Raw genomic sequence first — 25,877 nt, 5'->3', positions numbered from 1 at the left:
ATAGAGCAGAGACACCAATCCACACTATCCAAGTGTGAATTTCTTAAAAGATAGCTTCTGTTTTTCTATAGAAAAGCTTTTTGAAAAATGGCATTGTTGCCTTTTGAGCTTTCCTGCCAGAAAAAAATAACAATGGCTTTTATTCAATTGTATGCATTCATCAGCAAAATGGCCACCGTTTGATAAATGGGCTCCCTCACCTCCATACACAGTCATTGCCAATTTGTACCATCAATGAAAGATCACTCCAAATGTGGTGGAAACTTCTGGAGCAGATTTAGACAGAGTATGAGAAGCAGAAAGGAAGAAGTCCCATTGGGCATTCATTTAGAAAGCGCTGGTAGTCCTCGACTTATGACCACAATTGAGCCCAAGATTTATGTTGCTAAGTGAGACATTTGTTAAGTGAATTTTGCTCCATTTTACAATCTTTCCTGCCATACTTGTTAATTGAATCACTGCAATTATTAAGTTAGTAACACGGTTGTTAAGTGAATCTGGCTTCCCCATTGACTTGGCTTGTCAGATGGTCACAAAAGATGATCACATGACCCCATGGCGGTGCTTCAACCCTCATAAATATCTGAATTTTGATCACCTGACCATGGAGATGCTGCAATGGTCATAAGTGTGAAAAATGCTCATAAGTCACTTTTTCCGTGCCATTGTAACTTTGAACAGTCACTAACTGAAGTGTTGTATGTTGAGGACTACCTGTATTGGAAATAACCATGTTAATCCATCATAGTAAAATTGGAATTAATTACATTTTAACCCAGATTAGTTACAGCAGATACATAGTTTTTGTTATAAAAAAAACCCAAACAAACACCAAAGCATCCATAATCTTGCCAGAAGGGGGAAAAAAACACTTAATATTTAGTTGAACTTCCTGAAACAAAACAGCCGAATTGCAATGAAATAACTGAAAGTAAATGATGCTGTAGCCACAGTTCACCAATTTTATTTAGACAGCTCTTTATTGGCCTTTAGTACATTATTGGCAACTCCTGAAACATTTTCTCCTATCCACAGAAAATAGGGGCCTCTCAAAAAATGGAACATGTAGGAATTGCAAGGAAGCACCTGTAATTTCAGATTAAATATCTAACTTCTCTAACTTACCCAGAGAATCCATTTCTTAGTTCTGAATCCAATAAGCCACCATTCAATATGATCCTGTTATTCTGTGCAATAGTCCAATTCTAGCACTGCATGGACAGTTCGCTAAGTATCAGTGTCCAAAAGCTGTCTGCTTCTGTTCCTACTATCTACTTCCTAATCTTTGCGACTATGCTGGAGAACTTCTGCAAAATTAAAGTAAATGAGTAATACATGCTGCTGTACATAAAAAAGCCCTTAAACCCAACATGAACTATATTCCCATTCAGTCATTTTTTAAAAAAAAAATTTTCTTCCTTCCTTCCTTCCTTCCTTCCTTCCTTCCTTCCTTCCTTCCTTCCTTCCTTTCTTTCTTTCTTTCTTTCTTTCTTTCTTCTTCCTTCCTTCCTTCCTCCCTCCCTCCCTCTTTCTTTCTTTTTCTCCCTCCCACCTTTCTTTCTTTTTTGTTTCTTTCTCCTTCCCTCCCTCCCTCCTTCCTTCCTTTCTTTTTCTCCCTCCCTCCCTCCCTCCCTCCTTTCTTTCTTTCTTTTTTTCTTTCTCCTTCTCCCTCCCTCTCTCCTTCCTTCCTTCCTTCCTTCCTTCCTTCCTTCCTTCCTTCCTTCCTTTCTCCTGGGTATTAGTGACAGAAAAGTTTCCGAAGGTTCTCAAAATAAAAAGGCCCAAATTATTTCAATTAAAATAAATTCTGTAAAAATTACCTTCTAGCATAAAACACAAAGTCATGAGATGTAAATGTATCTATACAACCCATCTCGGTTAATTATTTCAACTTGGCATTGTGAAATCACAAAATCATTTCAATGCCTGTAATAATAATAATAATAATAATAATAATAATAATAATAATAATAATAATAATAATAATAATAATAATAATAATAATAATTATTATTATTATTATTATTATTATTATTATTATTATTATTATTATTATTATTATTATTATTTCAATTTATATCCCGCCCTTCTCCTAGTGGACTCAGGGCAGTGCACAGCCAGAACTAAAACACATATCAATACAAAATTTAAAATTATTAAAAGAATTAAATAACTGTGGCCCAAAAATTTAAAACATTGAAAACTAAAACCCATTTGACAATTTAAAAAACTAAAAAAGACTAAAAAAGGGGGGGTGTTTCACGCCAGCCCTGCTTGATGGAAAAGAAAAGTTTTTGGGCACGGCGAAAAACCCGGAGATCCGATATCCTTCGTATCTCCGGGGGCAAATCGTTCCAGAGGGCAGAAGCTGCCACAGAGAAGGCCCTCCCCCGACATTGCCTGGCTGACGGCACCCTGAGGAGTCCCTCTCTGTGGGAGCGTACTGGTCAGTGGGAGGCTATCGGCGGCAGAAGGCGGTCCTGCAAATGCCCAGGTCCCATGCCATGGAGTGCTTTAAAGGTGGTGACCAACAAATTTCAACAAAGGAGTCAGAATATTCTACTTCCATATAATGGCTTGGAGAAAAACATTTATTTTTGGTCACAAGACCACTGAAGCTTTTAATCACAGCCTAAATGAAGGAAAGAGATGCACTACTTGGAAGAACTCCTTGTACTTTAGGCCAGTGTGTGTGAGAGAGAAATGTGGTGGTTAAGATACAGGGCTACCAGATCTGGTTTGCAAATATTAAGACCACCAACATGATTGCAATAAAAAAAAAAAAAAACAGTTTGCTGTGATTTATTGGTTGTCTAGATTTTTGAAGACCAGACCTGATACCTCTTGATCCTGGTACCTAATGAAATAAGAGTACAAGAATAAAAAGCATTGAAAACCTGACTGAATTTTTTAATGTCCCTCCCAAACATAAAAAGAGCCTTGGTAGTACAGTGGTTTAATGCACCCTGTAATTAACACAGCTGCCTGCAATTTCTGCAGGTTCGAATCTTACCAGGCTCAAGGTTGACTCAGCCTTCCATCCTTTCTAAGGTAGGTTAAATGAGGACCCAGTTTGTGGGGGCAATAAGCTGACTTTGTATAAATATACAAAAGTATGAAGGCTATTGCTTAACGCATTGTAAGCTGCCCTGAGTCTCCGGAGAAGGGCGGCATATAAATCAAATTAAAAAAAAAAAAAAGGATTCATCCACTGCAACATTTTTTTAAAATAAACACACTCTGATTATCCTTTTATGATAATTACCTGCAAAGTGATAAAAACTTCAGCCCATAAGACAAATGCTTCCCAAGAATGCTAGTGCACTTACAGTACTTACCTTCCCAGTAACAAATCTAGAACCTAGAAAGCAAATGGTTGTAATACTGCTCTTGCAGTAGTCTTTTCCTGCATCAAATAAACTATTTTGAAGGACTTTAAAATGGAAGAGAGAGAGAGAGAGAGAGAGAGAGAGAGAGAGAGAGAGAGAGAGAGAGAGAGAGAGAGAGAGAGAGCGCGCAATCGATCAGGGCCATGGACCGATAGGAACTGGGCTGCTGAAGCAACAGATGAGCACATGAAGTTTCATTTGTGCATGCATAGGATTTAGGTTGTGTGCACAAAACCATTCTCCCCCGCTGCCCAAACTCCAAAGCCACCACCACTGAGCTGGTCCACAGAACCAAAAAGGTTGGGGACCCTGACTTAAAAGTTTTCCAGATATCATGCTTCAAATATAAAGTAAACTTAAAAATCATATGTGTAATGAAAATGGATGGATGGATGGATGGATGGATGGATGGATGGATGGGGGAGGCAGAGAGGGCATAATTCTTAAAATGTACGCCCAGCTCTAAAAACACATCTTTTTTCAGGTGTGGAAAAGAAGCACAGACACAAAATGGAAAAAAACTGAGCCCTAAAGAAAAAGAGAAAAGGAGACAAATAGAAGGTCATTAAACAGGCATAAATGAAACAGGCCAAAGAAAGGATGTTAAATGATGTTAGAAAGGTTTAAGGATGAACGAACGAACGAACGAACGAACGAACAAATAAATGAATGAATATCTTTATTTGAATGTCTAGCATGCATGGACTTTTAACATTTCTGTAGGGGTTTTCAAGGAAGCAAAGGGGTTTTGCACACATAAGGGGAAACCTTAAGAAGCCTTTGAGAAGATCATATATGATGTGGGGAGGACTTGACCTTGGGCAATTTCATGCCCTAGAAGTCCTACATGAGTCCTACCACTGCCAGAATGGCGGAGCATCCATTGTTATGAGTTCTTTTTTCCTTTTACGACCCTGTAGTCCCTTAATTGGGGGGAGAGTCAGGACGACTGGGTGAAACTGATGGTTTATTAGCTGGATGTCCTTCCTGACTCCTCCATGGAGTTCGAAGCAGAAATTTTTTTCCTTTTGACCTAAGACAGAAACATCTGCTGCTATCTAGGATGGAACTTCCATGTAGGAGGTGCGCGTCTTCACCATTAGGGCCACTATGCTGCTCACATCCATTGCTATGAATACATAGTTTAATCAGTCCAAAATTCCCTCTTCTTTTCTAATTCTAATGAAATAGCAAAAATCATTCTTGCTGTATGTTGTCATCATTTTTAAGCAACTTGGCTACTTTCAAACTACAGAGATTTCCGCTTTTCAAAAAAATCTCTTTGCTCTCTCCAACTTGACTAATTAAAGAATTTCAATTTAAAAGTATGCATGCTCACTAAAAGTGCTGTTTACTTGAAAATGGGGGGTACCATCTCAGCCCAGAAACTAGTTCAGGCACCCCAACTCATGTTCCATTGTCCTTTTCCTATTTAATATGGGTGATATTTATTTATTTATTTATTAATCAAATTTCTATACCGCCCTACTCCCGAAGGACTCAGGGCGGTGAACAGCCAAGATAAAATACAGATAATACAAATATTAAAAAAATCCCTTAAAATTATTAAATATTTCGGCCGAAACACAGATTAAAACACCCAATTTATAAAATCACAAATTAAAAAATTTAAGAAATTTAAAAGATGGGAGTTAGGCCAGGCCAGCTTGCTGAAATAGAAAAGTTTTGAGAGCACGGCGAAACGTGCGCAGGTCTGGGATCTTCCGTATCTCTGGGGGGAGCTCGTTCCAGATATCAAAACTGAGAATGCAATACACTAAAATAAATAGAACAATTCTGTAAAGGGGCTCCAGCAAAAGATCTAACTATTCAGTTTCAGTAATTTTTCACTCTGAGGTTCTTCTACACAACTTCCATTATTCAAAAAAACGGTGATTATATAGGACGTGATAGCACCAGGGCGGGCAGGTGGGCCCAGCCACTGGTCGGAACTACTGGTTCCCCTGAATCGGTCTGAACCGGCAGCAGCCCACCACTGCCTATATCAGGAGTGAGTAACTGGTCCTTTGTTGGTTCAGGAATTCTGGGAGTTGAAGTCCACAATTGCTCATCTTTGCCCTATATAATACTCTCTAGAGAGTTATGCCCCCCCCCCAGGATTTAGGAAACTGGCAGAAACATATCTCTTTCACCAATTTTTTAGCTGAGTTTACCGATGTTGCTATTAATGATACAATTTAAATAGTATAGATTTTACTAATTCATATTTTGTTTTGTTTTTGTTTTACTGATGTAAACTGTCTTTAATGCTTAGGAAGCCAAAAAAGGCAAACATAATGAACAAATAAAACAGAATCCAACAGGCCTGAAATTGGCCCACACCTATAATAAAACAAAACAAACCTTTTGTGTCATGTACTGCCTGAGGCCGTACGGGTCTGGATAGGGAGAAACAGGCTTTGATTCAACCCTTCCAAGACTAAGTGGCTGTGGCTGCCAGCGTCCCGGTACAGCCAGTTAGTCCCATCACTAACTATTGGGGACGAGTCATTGACCCCCGCAGAGAAAGCTCGCAATTTAGGCATCCTCCTGGATGCACGACTTTCTTTAGAAGATCATATAACAGCTGTGGCCAGAGGAGCTTTCTATCAGGTTCGCCTGATTCGCCAATTGCGTCCCTTTCTAGACCGGGACTCATTACACACAGTCACTCAAGCCCTCGTCATTTCCCGACTTGACTACTGCAATGCTCTCTACATGGGGCTCCCCTTGAAGTGCACCTGGAAGCTCCAACTGGTCCAGAATGCGGTCGCGCGAGTAATTATGGGAGCAACATGGCGCTCACATGTAACACCTCTTCTACGCGAGCTGCACTGGCTTCCGGTGGCCTTCCAAGTGCGCTTCAAGGTGTTGGTTCTTACCTTTAAAGTGCTCCATGGCTTAGGACCTGAGTACTTACGAGACCACCTGCTGCAACCGATAACCTCCCACCAACCAATACGCTCTCACAGAGTAGGCCTACTCATAGTACCATCATTAAAACAATGTCGTCTAGTAGTTCCAAGGGAGAGAGCCTTCTCTGTGGGGGCACCTACTCTTTGGAACAAAATACCCCCTGGAATACGAATAATCCCAGATCTTCGCACTTTCCGACGTGCCCTGAAGACCTTTCTGTTTCAACAAGCAGGGCTAGCATAAACATCTAAATTCTATGCCAAGGTCTTAGCAGATACACCAAGTTGACTCAATTTATTATTTACTGTTTATAAATATATATATATATATATATTATATGTATATGAAATCTTAATCTGTTCACCGCCCTGAGTCCTTTGGGAGAAGGGTGGTATAGAAATTAAATAAATAAATAAATAAATAAATAAATAAATAAATAAATAAATAAATAAATAAATAAATAAATAAATGTAAGCAAAAGTACACAAAGTATCCTGAGCATCATTACTGTGAGTTGCATTTTTGAATCACGACAAATGCAGCTTTTCCTGGGAGGAGGTATATCTCTTCAAAACAGAATATGAAATGGATAAGCTGTGGATCATACCCCCAAAAATGGAATGTATAAAATAGATAGAGAATTACACCAATAAAAAAAGCTTTTGAGATTTTCATTTTTTTAAAAGAATACATACAAGAGTACCATAGGTGTCCAGGTTGTTTTTGTTGAAATGGCTTCTTGTATTATTATTATTTTTTCCAGGATGAAAAAAAAGTGTCACTCTAGCCTGCACTCCTACTGTAGTCTCCCATCCAAATACTAATACGATATTTATCCTGCTTAGCTTTTTCAAGCTAATGGACAATGCGCTAATAACTGTTGTAGGATAGAATATACAGCATAACACTATGCAAACGTTTGGGGCAGTGGGGAAATCTGCTTTAATCAAGAAAGATTGAAACGCTGAAAATTGTGCTGTTTCTCTTTTCTGAAAAAGAGACATCTAAGCTAAGTGCAAACGATTGGTTATCTGAAGCTGATTCACTATCTACCCTGTTTCTTACTCATATTATCTGTATAGGATAAGTGTGGAAATGGCTCGTTTCTAAAAACAGATCAGATCAGTCAACAGCAGAATGCAGCCAGATTAATTGTATCTTAAAATAAGGAGGAGGGGGTACAAATCACTCCGATCATAACCACTTTTACTTTTTGTGGGACCCCCGTTTACTGACTTGTATTTTAGTTACGGTTGCTTATATTTAAAAAAAATAATACAGCAATGTACTCAGTGGTGAAATCCAATTTTTTTACTACCGGTTCTGTGGGCGTGGCTTGGTGGGCGTGGTGTGGCGGACGTGGCTTGGTGGGCATGGCAGGGGAAGGATACTGCAAAATCCCCATTCCCTCCTCACTCCTGGGGGAAGAATATTGCAAAATCTCCATTCCCACCCCACTCTTGGGCCAGCCAGAGGTGGTATTTGCCAGTTCTCCGAACTGCTCAAAATTTTCGCTACCGGTTCTCCAGAACCTGTCATAACCTACTGGATTTCACCCCTGAATGTACTTACATTGAGAGGACTTGCTTGTTATGCAATGCTGTAGCCCTAATGGGATTCATCAGCCATGTATTTTGATCTTCTACATAGTTCTCAATCCTTCCATTTTTGGAATTCCTGGCAGTCATCACAAACTAGATCTTTATCAAGCCAACTGATGAATGATTATATTTCAGTAGTAGATAGTTTTATCAAATGTGTAATAAGCTAGGCTGCTCTGCTCCATCCCATTTTTCTTCCAATATGGATTATTTCTTATTTCTTATTAAGGGGGGCGGGGGGTAATCAGTTCTAGCACAAAGATTATACTTGAGAAAGGGATGGGCTGAGAAAGGTGCGGCAGGGCAATACTGCTGGATAGACCATTATAGAAGAAGAGGGATTCACACATTGATACAGGTCCTATCTTCTAACCCAATAGCATGCGGCAGGGAATTGTAATAATTCATGAGACCTTAGTAATAACCAGTAACACTGCTAGTTAGATAATCTGTACAATTGGACTATAGAGAAAAGTTAGAGCTGTTGGTGTCCCAGCACCAGTTTTCTTGGAGTTTATACACTCCTTTGCCAGGCTGGTGTTGGGAATCCACCATATTTTGGGACGCTGGGGACTTTAACCACCATACCTTGGAGGTGAGATCAAGATTGTTTTAGGATTTCAAGGCCTCTGTGATGATCCTGGGCTTCAGCCAGGTAATCTCAGCCCAGACTCAACAACGTTTTACTTTGGAGCAGATGACATGGATTCTGAATGTGGAGGATGTTACAGTGTGCTGTGGTCAGATCATTTCTGACCAATATCAGGAAGTCTTGGTGATTTATGCCCTTATTACCACAAGCTTGAATTTTTCAAAGGGTTCTACATAGACTGCCTTTAAGACAATGGAAACCACAACTGTACCAAATGTAGCAACAGGATTGCTGGCATGTGAAATGTGGCATTGTAGCATAATATTTTACATTCACTTTTGCAACCAATAGGCTTCTAATCCCAATTCAAAATGCTGGGTTATTTTTAACCTATAAAGAACTCCTGCATTGGAGCTGCATTGGTTGCTGATTTGCTTCCGGGTACAATTCAAGGTGCTGGTTGTCACCTTTAAAGCCGTTAATGGCTTGGGACCAGGTTATCTGAGAGACCGTCTTTTGCTGGTCACATCTACCTGACCCATCAGAGCGGGGAGGCAGGGAATGTTGCGGGTCCCATCCCCAAGAGAGTTATACCTGGTGGGACCCAGAAGAAGGGCCTTCTTCGTGGTAGTTCCCTCTCTCTGGAACATCATTCCCCCAGAGATTAGAATGGCCCTCACTCTAATACTCTTCCAGAAGGCGCTGAAGACCTGGTTCTGTCAGCGGGCCTGGGGAACCCAGAGTAGGATGGAGCCCATTAAATGGCTCATGTGATCTGCTGTTGCTAGGACGGGAGGTGGGAGGTGATTTTGATATTAATTTATTTGGTTCTTTTTGTTAATTTTTATTGTTTTAAATGTGGTTTTATATTTTGTAAGCCGCCTTGAGTCGCCATGGGCGAAAATATAAATTCAATAAATAAATAAATAAAATACATAGCATGGGACCAGGTTATGTTGCAGACCTGACTTATCCTGCCCACCCTGTAAAAACATTCAGGGAAGGACTCCTTAAGGTCCTTTCCCAAACATGTGAACACCTCTGCCTTCACTATAGTTTGGGTAATTGAACCTTGGTGGCGCAGCGGACTAAAGTGTTGTTAAGTAGCACTTAGCTGCCAGCTGCCTGCAATTACTGCAAGTTCAAATCTCACCAGACTCAAGGTTGATTCAGCCTTCCATTCTTCCGAGGTAGGTAAAATGAGGACCCGGATTGTGGGGGCAATAAGCTGACTTTGTATAAAAAGAACACCGCTTAGGGGGGCCCGAAAGCCCTACTAAGCAGGTATATACAAAAGTATGAAGGCTATTGCTTAACACATTGTAAGCCGCCCTGAGTCTCCAGGGAAGGGCAGCATATAAATCGAACCAATAAATAAATAAATAAATAAATAATTGTCTAATTCTCACATTAAGCTTAGCTACACCATTTAGGCTATTGTAAACACACCCTTTGTATGTTCAATTCCAGTTTTATAAGCAGGCAAATTTAAGTGGTGACTTTATGTACCATCCCTTAATGCAGTTGTGACTCTTTGTTCTGTAGATGATTGCCTAATTTATGCACCCAATTTTGGGGACCAAACAAAAGAGTAGCACAGCATAGAGAAGAGGCTTAAGAAAACCTATTAAAGCTGAAGGATAGGTAACAATAAACTAAAAGTTTTGAATTAAAAGCAATGAAATGGCAGCACTTAAAAAATATTTGCTTGAATACTTGGATAATCTTGACAGCTGCTTGTCCCTACTGAACAATACTGGAGTTAACTGTTCTCGCAAATGATTCCATAGGGAGTGACTGTTTTTTTTTTTTATTGAAAAAGTTTTACAAATACAGATTTTTCTCCCTTTTTTCCCCCCTCCTCCTCCCTAACCCCCCCTCACCCTCCCCACCCCCCATGGCTTCTCCAAAAATTAACTCCAGATTGATATCAAATTATATAATACTTTACCATCCTTTTACACCACCCCCCACATGCTAACCATTTCTTTCTAACATTATTATTTCCCCCCTAAACTATACATTTCAAAGCAACCTTCAACTATAAAACTATGTAATAAATCCTAATTTAACGTTTATTCAACTCATAATCTACCCATTTCTTCCCACATGCATATATCTCCTAATCCAAATCTTTTACGTATATTTATATCTAAACATAACATAACATCCCTTTTCCTAAACTAAACAGTCAATAACCTAACCCATCTCCACCCATTTTCCTACAGGTCTACCTTACATAATATTAATATCTCTGTTCTTCTGCCCACACCACACAACTAACAAAAATATTTCCATATATGAGTCCTCAAATGATTTTAAAATTATAATCCATATAGTGTCTTCTGTAACGTCTTTCAACTAGATTATTAGTTCCATCACCCATGTTAGGGTAACATCAGCTTCAGCTACCAACAGCATACTCCGTGTCTTCCATTACCGTCTGTCCTCCTCAATAATAAATGTTTTCGTATATAAAAAACCACCCGAGTGACTTTATATTTATATTCCATATGGTATCTTCTGTAGTATCTTGTATCTAGATTGTTGATTCCAACCACCGAATTGGGATAACAACCAGATCTTCTGCATGCCCCAATCCCATAATTCTCTTGCCACATAACTCAGCAAATACGTAATCCATTTTTCAAAGAGTCCAAAATAGAAAGTTCCAATCCACTCACTCAGAGGCCTTTTTCCACTACCCAAAAGCACCAGCACTGCAGAGATCTGTTATTCTTCTCAAGATAATGAAAGTCAATAATTTGCCTCAATTATATTTTCATATATCATATGTCAGCCATCTGTAAGTCCCGCTTATTATATTTAATCGACTCTTCAGTAACTGGCATTAAGCTGTTGTTCAGTTTAAAATTTTTTAGTTTTGTTAGACCTGCTTCTTCTTTTCTTAGCTTTCTGTGGTTTAGATCTCCATCCTAGTTGTCTCTCTAGGACTTGTGTATCAGCTGATTGAATTCCATGCTGGTCTGTAACTTGATAAGACATCTCATTAAAATCCAAAGCTGCCTCTCTTATGTCTGTAGGTAATCCAGCTATAACCTCTGAAGGAGAATCCAGAAGCGGCTCATCTAAAAGAACCTCTGTATCTTGTTGTTTTTCCATAACCTCCATCTCCAACTGCTTAGCCTGGGTTTCAGTCTCTTGTTCATTCTTTTCTTTATTCCCCTCCTGTATTCCTGATACTGATGACATACGTGGAGATGTTGGGTCCATTTTAAAAACCTTGTAGTAAAATTCTTCCGCCTTTTCAACAGTGTCTAATTGATATCTTTCTCCTTGATATCTCAATATTATACCAACTGGAACATTCCACCTAAATGGGATGTTTTGTTTTTTTAGCTCAGTCACCAAAAATCCGAATTCCTTTCTATCTTTTAACATCTTGGACGGCAGCTCTTTATATATCCAAATCTTCCTTCCATACATTTCTAGAGTGGAGTTAAAAGACTTTTGCACAATATCATTTCTTATTCCTTTATCTGTAAAGTAAATCACCACATCTCTAGGCAACTGCCTTTGCTTCGCAACCCAAGAATTTACTCTGTAGACCTTATCAATCCTGCAGGATACCTCTTCAGGACTAACCTTTAAAATCACAGCCAGAACTTCAGCAGACATCTTTCTCAGGTCATCTCTATTATTTTCCTGTAGTCCCCTCATTCTGACCGCAAATTCCATGGACCTGTATTGCATCACTGTAACTTCTCTTTCAATCCTTTGTTTTATATTATCTACATTGTAAATCTTGTGGTCAGCTTTCTGTATTTTAGGCTTTACTTCTGAGCTATTTTCTTGAATATTTATCAAATCATTTTCAATTCCTTGTATTTTATTGTCCAAATTATAAATCTTATCATCAACTTCCTTCATTTTAGACTCTAATAAATTAGTATCTTTATCCATCTTTATAACTATTTCTGAAAAAGTTTTTTGTTTCAAATTATCATACTTTAGTTGTACCAACTCTTTAATTTCCTGCCTGAATTTTTCAAGATTCTGGTTCACAATCTCATCATATCTTGCCATCTCCTCCAAAACAAATTTCTTTAAATCTTCCAAGCCATTCTGAGTCTACAGGCTCAAAACTTGCTCATATGATTTGTAAATGGGGAAACCCCCCCCCCACCGCTTGATTGTCTGGCTTTGTCTGTTTCAACGCCATCCTGCCCCACAAACAAACTCTTTTTTTTTTCTTAAAAAGAAAAAAGGACTTTTCTCCAAGCAATATCAGTATCAAGTCTCCAGGAAGAAAGAAACTTAAAATAGAGATTTTTCTCTTCAGTTCTAGCCAGCACTAGATACTTTGTAATGTATTAAGCTATTCAAACGGAAAGACTTTCGTTTTCAGCTTTCTTCTTCTCAAGCCTCAGCCAGTCGCCATTTTAAAAACTTTTTTCCTTCACTTTTAAAATCGCTCATAAGATTTGTTAGAAATACTTGCGATTTGGGGTCCCAAGTCAAGATTTCATCCTATTTGTTCGAACAATCTGTTAGATTTAGTTGATTGGATTGGTCCCTTCGCCTGGCTCTGCAGGAAGCAGAGTTCCCCCGACACCCGGAGCAACGGCGAGCTGTATAGGGAGCCACATTCTGCTTCCTCCCCAAGAGTAAAAAAAAAAACTCTGGGGAGTTCGCAGAGAACTCTACCTGTCCTCACCGGCTCTATCTCACATCTCCTTAAGGAGACGGAGTTTTTCGAGCCGTCTCTCAGCTGTAGAAATGGCTCTTTACAGGCGACGAGGCTGGCAGCCCCGAAAGACCGTCCGCCAGCGGCGAAAACCAAACCGGAAGCCCATAGGGAGTGACTGTTGAATTGGGCTATTTTTCCCTCCCAAACAGCACAATGTGAACCTTTCTAGAAGTATCCAAAGAAGGAGAGAGGAAAATCATGAAAACTGACTCTGCAACTAAGAGGAGCAGTACCAAACAAGGAAAGAAACAACTACCATGACTTTTTGACCACTTTTTGAAAGCTTTTTGAAAGTATTCCATCTTTAAAAGCCTCCAGAACTTTGTCAAGGTAGGGACCTCATTATGAAATATCATTGTTGTATAAATGGCTTTTATTCCTGTCTTCTCCTTTCCCAACATCTTTTTAAGCAACATGTTTTTCTGTGGCTTTGTTAATTTAATTTATATGCATTTTACATATTTTGTAACGGTATTATACATGGACAATTGGATTTTCAGGCGAGGTGGTATTGAAAAAAAAAATACACTGAGAACATTGTATCATCTATATTATGATGATGCAGTCACAAGCATTTGAGAGGATCATACAGAGCAAAGTTCAAACTGTTTCAGGTTATGATCATCGTTCTAGTAATAGAAATCTGACTACATTGGAGTACAAAGCCCTATTCTGTCTCAGCACACTGAGGCTAGCAGATGGTGCAAGACAAGTTCAGGAAAGTCATTAGTAGTTTTCCTTGGCCTTGTTTCTCAACCCACTGAGAATGTCATCTTCCCTCCAGTGGGACAATTCATCAATTTCTCTCTGTAACTTAAAGTTATAGAGCTTTGTGTTTGTTTGTTTGTTTGTTTGTTTGTTTGTTTGTTTGTTTGTGCATGTGTGTGCACACACATCAACAAAAGGTGCGATGTATGTGCGCCTCAACAAACAGGTTTAGCACCTGTCAAACTGCCTGAGTTACAGGAAGCTGGAGCAAAGGGACAGTCAATCAGGCTATTTCTGAAACTCAGGTCCAGCTGTCTTTTGAAAGTGCTAAGCCTGTGTCCAGTCAGAATGACTGACAGATTGGATGTTCACAGGGGTGCAGAGGAAAGCTGGGGAGAACCTTCCTGAAACTGCTGCTTGGCATGTCAGGAAAACTCCTTGCCACTGTCACCCTACTCCGTACCTCCAACCTTTCATGATTCCAACTGGCAGAGAAAAAAGGGCACAGGGTGAAGCGGAAAACAAAGATTGTTTGAACAACCTTCAACAGAATGGCAGCGATGATAGTGTGATGACATACAACAAGTTGGACATAGTCAATGGGTGATAAAATTATGTTTCTGCCTCCCAGAAAGTCTGGGCATTAAGCAGTACCTCAGTCATGGAACTACCAAGAACACTCCCACCAACAACAGGGCAAGCTACTTGTATATAACAGAGAGCAAATCCTACTCCCTTTTAGCACTGGTGCTGTTACCTAATTGGGTAATGAAATGTTTGCAAGAAAACAACCAAGCTCAGACAAAAGCAAGGACCCCACATTAAACCCTTATTGGCAGAAGCAGCAGAAAAGTTATAGAAACAGCATCAGCAACATATTGTTGTCAGAATTTATCTCTATATTTTAGTTTCTACCAGCATTTTTTATGGGGCAAAACTCTTTTGTTCTCCCAAAAGAATACTATAGTCCAGTTTTGTAAAAAAAGATCTCATACTCTTTGAAAAAGTGATAAACTCATGAAGCTAAGGAGGCCACATAAGACTTGACAAGCAATTTGGAAACTGTCAGGTGTTTCTGAGCAAGCCAGTTAGCCAGTCTTTCTTGCAGCCCCAGGGGTGAAATGCTCCAGGTTCGGACCGGATCGAGAGATCCGGTAGCAATTGTGGCAGGTGGTTCGGAGAACCGGTAGCGATGGTGGCGCGAGGCTCTGCCCACCCTCCCGGGTGTCATTACTTCCTCCTTTAAAAAGGTAAAAAAAAAAGGCTTAGCTGTGCCATGCAATCATCAGAGCCTTTTTTTTTTTACTTTTTTAAAGCATTTTTTTACAACCTATTTGGGCAAATACTGTAGGTTGTAAAAAAATGCTTTTAAAGGGTTAAAAAAAGGGCTCTGACGATCACGTGCCACAGCTGTGATCATCAGAGCCTTTTTTTTTACTTTTAAAAGGTTTTTAAAGATTTTAAAAGGTTTTACTTTTAAATAGGTTTTTTACAACCTATTCGCCTGAATGGGTTGTAAAAAAATGCTTCAAAAAAGTTTAAAAAAAAACAACGTTGGCCACGCCCACCCAGTAACATTACCCCCCCCCACCAAGCCACGCCCACAGAATCGATAGCAACAAATTTTACATTTCACCACTGTGCAGCCCACATGTAAGTGACCATGGAAGAGGCAAGTTCTCACCAGCTTAAAAGGGCCAGTAGGAGCTTGGCAGTTATGAACCCTGACTATGACATTAAGCTTATTGTTAGTGAAACAAGCTAGAGTACATCCTTGGCAAAAACTGTTGTTCCCAACATAGACAAACAAAATACTCCTTTAAAACTGCAACAGCTAAAAAATAACATCAAGCTGCCTTAGCTATGAAATGGGGATGAAACCAAATCAACCTCCTTTATGTCCCAAAGGTGCTTTTTCAGGAGGCAACTGGACTTTCTTGTTTTTTCTTTGCAGATGTTTCACTTCTCATCCAAGAAGCTTCTTCAGCTCTGACAGGATAATGGGGAAATGGAAGGATTTATATTCCTTGCAGACAGCTGGACATTTGCATTTTTTTAGAAAGTTGTTGGAGGTTTATCTGTATCCTCAGAATCACCTGAGTAGAGCTCTTGGAAATCCATTCCTACTCCCACACCAGGGGTCTTAAATCTTAAACACTCAAGGAGCAATTTGAACCCATTTCCCACAGAAAAGAAACCATCGGGAGCCACAAAATCCGTGTGGGTGTGGCCAACTCGACATCATTCACTTCCACCAGTCACATGATCCCTTAGCGACGCCTACCCAGCTAGTCATTAGGACAGAGAATCAGTTGTTAAAAAACACAGGGAATCACAAAACCCTTTTGATATCTCTCTCTCTCCCTCCTTCCCTTCCCCCTCTCTCCCACCCTCTCTGTATCTCTCTATGTCTGTCTCCTCCCACTCTCTCTGTATCTCTCCGTCTCTGCCCTGGCCACTTCTCCATCTCCCGTCGTCGCCCTTACCTTCTCAGGCCAGGCAAGGAGTGACTGGGAGGGGAGGAAGAAGGGCGGGGCCAGCCAGTGGTGAGATCACTTGACATGGAGCCACAGCAGAGGGCCCAAAAAGCCACATTCAGCTCCGGAGCCGAGGTTACTGACACCTGTCCTACACCATTCAAAGGGTGTTCATCCCAAATTGTATAGGTAAAAGTCTGTAGAAATTCTCAGCCATCCAGGCCACTAGAATCTCTACAGACTTTTAACCTCCTTTGTGCCATGGTTAAAGGGATGTAAGGATACGTCCATAGTAACTATGGGGGCAAAAGCACAAAAGATGTAACCTATGCAAAGCAAAGGACTGAAGGAAGAATAAAACTACAGGAAGATGTGCAATCCGGGTGAGTAAAATGGTCATGAAGTTCAAGTATGTTGTAAATCAGGTAAGCAATCCTTTCACTCCGTTGTGTCATACGGCTGTGCTAGAAAAAATTGAGTGCGAATTGCAAGAGACCTGTGTTCATCTTGGAAACAGATTCTCTCCAGATGTGATTGGCTCTGCTTTGTTAGAGATACTTAGATACAAGCTGTATGGCCTCATGTGAAGAAGGCTGCAGAGCAGAGCAGAGGGGTTTAGACTAAATGACGTTTGGTGTCCTATCTGAGGTCAAAAGCCATTTTAAATAGGGTCCTCATAGGAGAACATCATTTTGGAGAAGACTGCTGCAGTTAAAAGTCATGTTGAGAAGACTGGACTTAGGGACACCCATGGTTCACTTTGAATCCAAATTGCCATGATTTGATTTACCGGTTAAACAGTCTTGAGTAGCCTTTAGTTTCTCATTGCCTCTGTACATCAGATATACATAAAATGATACAGTTAGAGGGGAACATTTTTTATCAGTTTTAGAACTGTTTGCATTGGAGCATACTTTTGAAGTAGCTATTGGTTGTACGACATACAATCTTAAGTCCTTAAACAGGAAGGAAAAAAATAAATGTTCCAAGTTATTCATAGTGTAAGACTTGCAACAAATCAAATGAGATCCAATAGGAAATATATAATGGGAATAAAAAGTTTTTGTATTTAGATTTAAATTTCAGTTCATGCAGTGATAGGCAAATCTCATGATTATCAAACAAAATTTTGCCACCTAAAGTTTCCTTATGTGATCTGTAAGTCACTAGCTGGATTACATCTCAGCCTTTACAATCTTTTGAACCTTTAAAAATACGTAATAAAATGAGGGGTGGATGTTTAATTATAACATTTAAGAATTAAAGACATATAATAAAGAATTAAGAACACAGAATAAGATTATAAATACACTTTCATATTTGTCAATGCAATGGCTGACAACAGAATAAAATTTTCCCAATGGCCATTGGGGGAAATCAAAATAAAGTGGCTGTTTTCTTATATATTATAGAACCTTGGCTATTTTATATTTTGCTATTTGTTTTGACCTATATATTATTGTAGGACATTTCAAAACCATCACTGGAGGGTTTCAAGGAGAGACTGGACACTCATTTATCCAGAATGATATAAGGTCTCTGCACAAGCAGGGAATTGAACAAGAAGTCTACCTTCTCTTCCAACCATATTATTTTATGTTCTATAGCAGTGATGGTGAATCTTTTTGGCACCAAGTGCTGAAAAGAGAGTGCGCTCCGGAAAAGGAGCTGCCCAGGGCGCATGTGCATGCCCGAAAATGAACTTCCAGTTTCACCTACTGAACTTCAGGTTTCAGCCAGCTACTCTTCCGGGTTTCTGGCGCGCATGTGCATGCAATGATCTGCTGGCCAGCATACATGCTCACATAGGAAAACGGAAGAGCAGCTCTTCTAGTTTCTGGCACTGCCACAACAAATCATATGCATCTACATCTTTCCAAAATCCCGAAGAAATACTCCATTTCCCCTTTGCGGTATGTACTGCTTCTTCGTCCGAATCAACGTTTAAACAACCAAAACCTTTGTGTCTTTGAAAAAATATAGATTTTCCTTAAAAAATTAAAATGGCTAATAAAAAAATAGCATAATATAGATTGGAAAGTACTGAGTGTACACATTTTGCCTCAGGAGCATGAAAATTGCTCAGCTTTTAAGCGGGCTTCCCCTCAAAAAAGGAACATAAACATGCTTATAATTAAAAATTATGTTAACATTCATTTGGTACATAATTTGTATTTGCATTTCAACAAGCTTTAATAGGCTTGTACTGAATTACTCCGTAGAAACAGGGGAAAATATCCTAACTGAATAAATAATGAGTAACATGCACAACACATTGACTAAAATGAGGGGTTTAAATATTTAATAGGAAACTGGGAATAAAGAATCTTCAGATGCAGATGGGCAGAGAAATGTTGATGAAATCCACCAGCCTTATGCCACAAGGTAGGTCTTAATAATGGGTCTGATTTGTGCTTGTTTGGGCTCATTCCTTGTTGTCCTTCAATGATGCTTCAGACATTTCTTTTTGTACATTATCTGTGATTCAAAGTTTCAGCCATCTTTTCATTCCAAGCAGTCATATCATGCATCAGAAACCAAGGTCAAGTCCTCCAAGACCGTGAATCTGGGGAACTCCACCACCAAGCTAGCCACAGGAACAATCCTAGACAACTTCTGAAATCCAATCGTCTTTGGGACGGACCAATCAAATAGGTCCAGACTCTCTTTGATCATAGTAGTGAAGTAACATCAGGGCATTTCAGGCAAACAGAAAACCACTCAACCATAACAGGGTAGTAATGACAATCTCTAGGTCATATCACCATTGTTCTGACATGAAAACCAGATCTGACATGTGATATCCCCTACCCCCCAGTTGTGTGTTGGTTCCTCAATGACCTGGGTCAAGTGCTTGGCTATCATAGTGACCATGAACATCTGTGCCTATCTCAGACTCTACACCCTTAGAAACCAAGGTCAAGTCCTCCAAGACCATGAGTCTGGGGAACTCCACCACCAACCTAGCCACAGTATCCAGGAGCTGAGGTGGAGGGTTGTAACCCAGAAAAGAAGCTGAAGCAAAAGGAACAATAGTTCCAACTGATCCCTAGAGATCTTCAACAAACAGGTTCTTGCATCTAAAAAGTTACCAAAGTATCCAGGGTGACCATAACCCCCTGCCCTCACTTACCCTTGTCTTGGGCCTTCAGCTGATGCCACATCCAAAACACAGATGGGCACATTTCTGAAAGAGGAACATCTCTTCTGGGCTCACCCAGGTCTTGATAATACATACTAGATCAGTGGCACTGAGTGCCAAAAAGAGAGCATGCGCAGGGCACCAAGTGCCGAAAAGGGAACACTCCGTGTGTGCACTCGTCAGGGCTGCGTCCAGGAAGAGGGGCTGCGCAGGGGGCATGTGCGCACCAGATAGGATACTTCCGGTTCCCGGTGTGCGTATGTGCCGGCAAGCAAATCTTCCGGTTATTGCCACGCATGTACATGTGCTAATCAGCTGACCAGCGCGCATGCTCATGCTGGAAAATGGAAGACCAGCTCTTCCAGTTTCTGGCACTGCCGCATGCACAAAGGCTAGCTGATCGTCACATGCGCATGCGCGGCAGAAACCCGGAAGAGGAACAGGCGATGCCACGCATGCCAGGCGACATGGCTCCATGTGCCACTTCGGGCACGCGTGCTATAGGATCGCCATCACGGTACTAGATAGATACAGCATGGCTAAAACATGATTTATTCATTAGATGGCATTCAGGTTAATTATATCTTGGTGGAATCAGTTTTTAATTGATTCTCTTTGTTATATGAGAGAGACGATGAAAGTTCTCTTGGTTCTAGACTGATGTCTCCTTTAAGCCTCTCATGACGTCTTATGAAATTTAAGATGCCAGACCTAACCATACATCTATATAGTAAGTAGATCATATGGTGAATTTGAATCCTCTACTCCAGCAACCAAACAAGTTGTAAGTGGGTGTGGTGTCAGGAATACTAATCATATAGATTTGAACATAACAAGTCTTCGGAGTCTTCAGAGAGGGGTAGCATACAAATTGAATTAATAAATAAATAAATAATTTCAAAACTCCCATAATTCATTTCTAAAAAGCCAAGGAAAGTTGCAGAAAATGCCCTAATTTGTAAAAACTTTCATGACAAATCTAACACACAAAGGCAATTCATACCAGTTTCTAAATTCACCCTTGTTTAGTTCATGCCCTGTTCCATTAAGAAGAAGCATTATAAAAAGGCACCACTGTATTTTGAACTGTAAATAATCGAATTCTAAATGACATTTCAAAATGTTATGAAAACAAGCCTGTCAAATGGTTTAGGAAACTGTCTTCCAACATTAGTCTCACTCCTTGGAGGAAAACATTAAAATTTAACAAGGAAATAAAACTTCTACCGTGTTTCCCCAAAAATAGGACATGTCCTGAAAATAAGGCCAAGCCTGATTTTTGGGGTGGGCGTAAATATACGCCCTCCCCCGAAAATAAACCCTAGTGACAGGGTGGGCATGGCCAGCACAGAAGGCAGCCCTTCCCTTCCCCGTCACCTCAGGGTTTCTTGGCCCCTTAATCGGATCAGCTGAGCCTCTCAGGCTGCCATTCACAGCTGATTCATGGATGCCACTCAGGCCGCCTCCTCCAGCAAGCGCAGCCACTTTTGCAGCCAATTGCGGCTGCAAAAGAAGCCAGAGGCCAAGCAACGCACCCCACAAGCCTCGTACCCTCCTTACCTAATGGTGACAGTCACAGCAGGCAATTCCGTCCATGGAACAGCTGGGTGCCGCTCTGGCCGGCACCTCCAGCAAGCATGGCTGTTTTTGCCATCAATTGCAGCCACTTCTGCAGCAGGAGGCCAAGCGATGCGCCCCATGTGCCTTGCGCCGGCCTTCCGAAGGATACTGTAGCAGCAGCTATCCACAATTTTTTTACCCTTGTTTCATCCCGACAGTACTGGGCCACGTGGGTTGAGTTAAAAAATTGTGGAAAGCTGCTGCTATAGTACCCTTCGGAAGGCCGGTGTGAGGCGCGAGTATCCTGCTGCAGAAGTGGTTGCACCCGAGGAGCGCTTTTGGGAGAAAAGGCAAAGGAGAAGTGATCGCTTGCAAACTCCTGCCCCACTCCCGCCTCTCCACCGGGTGACTCCTGGCAGCGCCAGATGCCCAAAGCCCGCACCCGCCCAGCTCCCTTTTCCACAGTGCCCGGCTCTTTATCGAAGGGGGTGGCAGGTGGGGTGGAGAAGAAGCAAGACGCATGGAGCAAGACAGGCCTTGCTCCTCTTGCCGTCTCTTCTCCCCCTCTCGCTGGCCATGGCAGGGCTTCCTGCCCCTGCCCAAATTGGGGGTAGCAGGTGGGGAGGGGTGGGGCCAGGGAGACACGAGACGTGCATCTTACCTGCCTTGCAGCTCCATCGCATGTCTCACCATTGTCTGCAGGCAAACATGTTATAGGGTAAAAAAAACCTCACAAGTTCAATCAATCATCTCGAACTCATGAGAACTTTGTCTTTACACACGATGGAGCTGCAAGGCAGGTAAGATGCACGTCTTGCATCTCCCCAGCCTCTGGCGAGTGGAGGAGAAGAGACCGCAAGAGGAGAGAGTCCCATCTCGCTCCACACATCTTGCTTCTCCCCCACCAAACAGAGAACAGCTGACGAGTGGCTGTGTTGCACTGCCATAGCAGCACAACACAGCAGCAGCCATGAGGTGGCCACGCTCACCGCCTCCTGCACCCCCAAAATAATAAGACACCTCCCCGATAATAAGGTCAAGCCCTTATTTTGGGATTCAAAAAAATATAAAACAGGATCTTGTTTTCGGGGAAACATGGTATTTTTGTTGCTAGCTGGACTGGTACATCAAAGCCATAAGAGGGACAAAGCTTGTCAGAAAAATGAACATTTGTTTTGTTTATTGTTTGTTTGTTCTGCTGAGGGGTTTTGGTACTTAATGAAAATTCTAATGTCTGCAGTAACCCTGCAGCTCTCCAAGTGCTTGATACTTTATAATTTTGGACCATGGCAATATTTAAAATGAGAGCCCGCTATGGATAATTTCAATAAGGTGATGTGAATAAAAGTTGATTCACAAAACGGTTACCGCAAGAGATATGGCCAATCACAAACCTTCCACATTTTATTTAGTTATTCCTAATCCATAAATTCCTACTCTGGTAATCATCAGAATGTCAAAAAGTTGAGGTTGAAGAACCGTGGCGGTATAGTAGTTGGAATACAGTATTGCAGGCTGATTGTGCCAACTGCGAGCAGTTCGATTCTCAATTGCTCAAGGCTGACTCAGCCTTCCATCCTCCTGAGGTCAGTGAAATGAGGACCCAGATTGTTGAAGGGAGGGCAGTAAAGCACTGTGAAGCAGTATATACATAAGTCTAAGTGCTATTGCTATTATTCTCTGACATTTCTCCCCTTCCCCCCATACAGTTTACTTTTATTTTTATTCTTTTTTGAAAAGATAATAAACTGCTGGACAAAGCACTTGACTGCGCTTATACACTTGTATTTTTCTCTAAAAATGGCCAAAGAGATTCTTATAAATAAAAAAAGAGGCCAGATTCTACTGCTTTGTTTTGTAAGACATCAGTTTCCCATTCATTTATTTCAATACAGAATAGGGAGTCCATTAAAGGCTAAGAGACCTGCCTACTCCTATTTTACACATTCCTACTCCACCTTTGTTTTCAGTCATCAAGCGGTACCACCTTTAACAATTGTTGTGAAACTATGTGGAGGACCATAAAGAAGCCAACTCACTGATATATGCTATGGGGAAAGAGCTATCAGGAAGTGACTAAGGTCATAGACTGACATGTAGACATAAGATTGGCTACCACAGTTATATGATCTAGTGGTCTTTGGGAACTTTTCATTCAGATATGACTGGCCAAAATAAGATTGTCAAAGCAATTCAGATGTATTTTTTAATTGTGTCATATTGATTCTTTCCTGAGTCCAATGATCACTCCAATGGTGAGGTGGGATATTGATATTTCTTCCTAATGCTAGAAGAACCAACTTAAAGAAAATATCAATATAGTATGTTTTTTTCCCCCCAACAAAATCAAAACAATGTTTCTTTCTGGAATTGGGAAGCAGAATTCCATTCAAGTCAATTCTCACAATTCAGGTCATGCAGACTTTGACCCAATTCTAGGTAAATTGGAATTTAATCCACAAAACTATACTATTATTCAACAATAAAACTTTATTTTTTTCCATACTTGAGATTTATTAGACAGGCTGTTCATTACAAATTTTATTTTATTTTTTTTAAAAAATGTCTGTCTGCAAGAATGACACATTTCCAGAGTGAGAATGAAAACTATATTTATCTCAATAGTCCGGATATAAAATGAAGACTATTGAGTAATAGTTTAGAGTACCCTTGATGATACAAAGTTTCTAAGAAAGGAACTTCCCCAAATAAAACAACCAAAAAAACAAACAAAAAAAAACCCTAGCCTATCCTCTCAATTGAGAAACAGAATTAATTTCCAATTATAAAAAGAAACCTAATTCAATAGTGTTGGGATTCTTAAAACTGTAGATTGCAACCCTTCAGCACAAGTGGATCATCCCTCTGGAATGAGCTACCCCCAGGGATACGACTGACCCCCGACCTCTGGACCTTCCACCGGGCTCTGAAGACTTTTTTATTTCAGCAAGCCGGGCTGGGTTAAAAAATTTTTAATTGGTGAATTTTATGGGTAAGGGGTTTTAAATTGGGGGAAGCCAAAGATAAATTTAATTTTGTTTTATAGTATTTTAATGTTTATATTGTATGTTTTTTAATTTTGGCTGTTCACCGCCCCGAGTCCTTCGGGAGAGGGGGCGGTATAAAAATTTAAAAAATAAAATAAAATAAATAAATAAAGTAATGGAGGTGGGTGGGATGCTACAAACATTCTTTTAAAAAAATGGACGACAACTGAAATGTGATCACATTATGGTGTCAAAATTCAGTCTCTCTCTGTCTACAGGTAGCATCCTTAGGCAATGCAGGGAGCAAGGCCTAGAGTGGATTTTGAGAGAGTGGGTTAGACCCATCAACCTATTGGTCAAAAATCGCTATCCACATGCGGGTAAACTCTGGGATAGTATGCAGTATATCTGGTACTGTAGGTGTATTTATTTCAGTAAGCTCCCATATCTATTACTTTAAATGTTTAAATAGAAACGCTTTTGTTGGATGGGAGATGACAAACTGAAATTGACCAGTCTGTTGAAACAAGCCTAACTCAAGATTGGAGCATGAATATGACAATTAGTCTTCGATTTATGATCACAATTGAGCCAAAAAAAATTCCATTGGTAAGGTAGACAGTTACATGAGACTTGCCCCATTTCATGCCACAGTTGTTAAGTGAATCACTAGAGTTGTTAAGTTAGTAACAGAGAAATGAATCTGGATTCCCCATTGACTTTGCAAAAGGTGATCAAATGACCCTGGGACACTGCAACCCTCATAAATAGTTGCCCCAAGTGTTCAAATTTTGATCATGTGATCACGAGAATGTTTCCACACTCATAAGTGTGAAAAATGGTCAAATTGCTTTTTTCAGTGCTGTTATAACTAAACGAATGATTGTAACTGGAGGTCTATCTGTACATTTCTTTTACTAAGTGACATGTTTATTTCTTACACAACCTTTAGCCCAGAGAAGTTAGTAATAAATTTATTTACTGACTTCGTTTATGAAAGACATTCATGAGGGAGGTGCACAAATTCCTTTTATCGTTTTAGAGGTTTCTGGTGTTGCAAAATTTGAAAAACCCCTTGTTCAGAATACTTATTAAACTGAAGCCTTTGCAAAATAAAATTATGTTTCCCATTTTAATGTCAAAAAATAAGGCTAAATGCTAAAGTCAACTTAGTTCCATATCAAAGTTATTGCACACATGATTCTTGAAATTATTTTAAGTAATAAAAATGTTATAATCAAGTAGTAATTATCAAAAAAAATGAACTGATTACCTACATTACTACTTCTATCACTATTCATATAGAAACAGGTTCATATTTTTCACTTGGAAACAAAAGCATAGGAAGGCTGCATTCACACAACGTGTTAAGGCCTAATTGGCTTTGCGTAGTTCTGCTTTAACGTATAGTAAAAAAAAATGATGATGATGGCTTAGCATGACATAGGAATGCAGTCAATTCTGACTTGCTCATTAAAATATAGCTAAACAATAGTTCAGGGTAGTATCTGAATGCAGTTTACCAAGTTCTCGGCTGATCTAGAACTTCTACAGATAATGTCCACAAAATGCTAACCAATATACACAAAGCTAACTAGAATGACTATATTAAAAACAGGGCAGTGGGGTCCACCCACATATCAAAACAGTAGGAAGCTGAAGACAGATCTGCACCCACCATCTTTAGCCTTCAACATTCACCAATGCTCTTCCACATCTTCACTTTTATCTGTTTCCTGCCATTCGGAGATAAGACAGAATGCAAGAGGAACAGTGCTATCTTGCATCATGTGA

At 40.2% G+C, this 25,877-nt stretch overlaps 1 protein-coding gene across 2 annotated transcripts in view; it reads right to left on the bottom strand.

Annotated features, from left to right (window-relative positions):
- Positions 1-25,877, bottom strand: part of MITF (melanocyte inducing transcription factor) — a 197,523-nt gene that overhangs the window by 100,720 nt on the left and 70,926 nt on the right. Inside the window, exon 1 of one of the 2 annotated variants that reach the window (XM_070933554.1) lies at positions 1,126-1,174. The exons of the other annotated variant lie outside the window; for it this stretch is intronic. The gene's annotated coding sequence lies outside the window, so the exon portion shown is untranslated. Of the gene's footprint in view, positions 1-1,125; positions 1,175-25,877 lie in introns of those variants that run through there. 2 annotated transcript variants of the gene reach the window in all.

Source organism: Pituophis catenifer, unplaced genomic scaffold, assembly GCF_029215685.1.
Source record: "Pituophis catenifer annectens isolate HBS135680 unplaced genomic scaffold, rPitCat1.0.hap2 SCAF_2, whole genome shotgun sequence".
Lineage (NCBI taxonomy): Eukaryota > Metazoa > Chordata > Lepidosauria > Squamata > Colubridae > Pituophis > Pituophis catenifer.
Note: the sequence above shows the minus strand (reverse complement) of the source record. Positions and strands in the feature narration are given on the sequence as shown.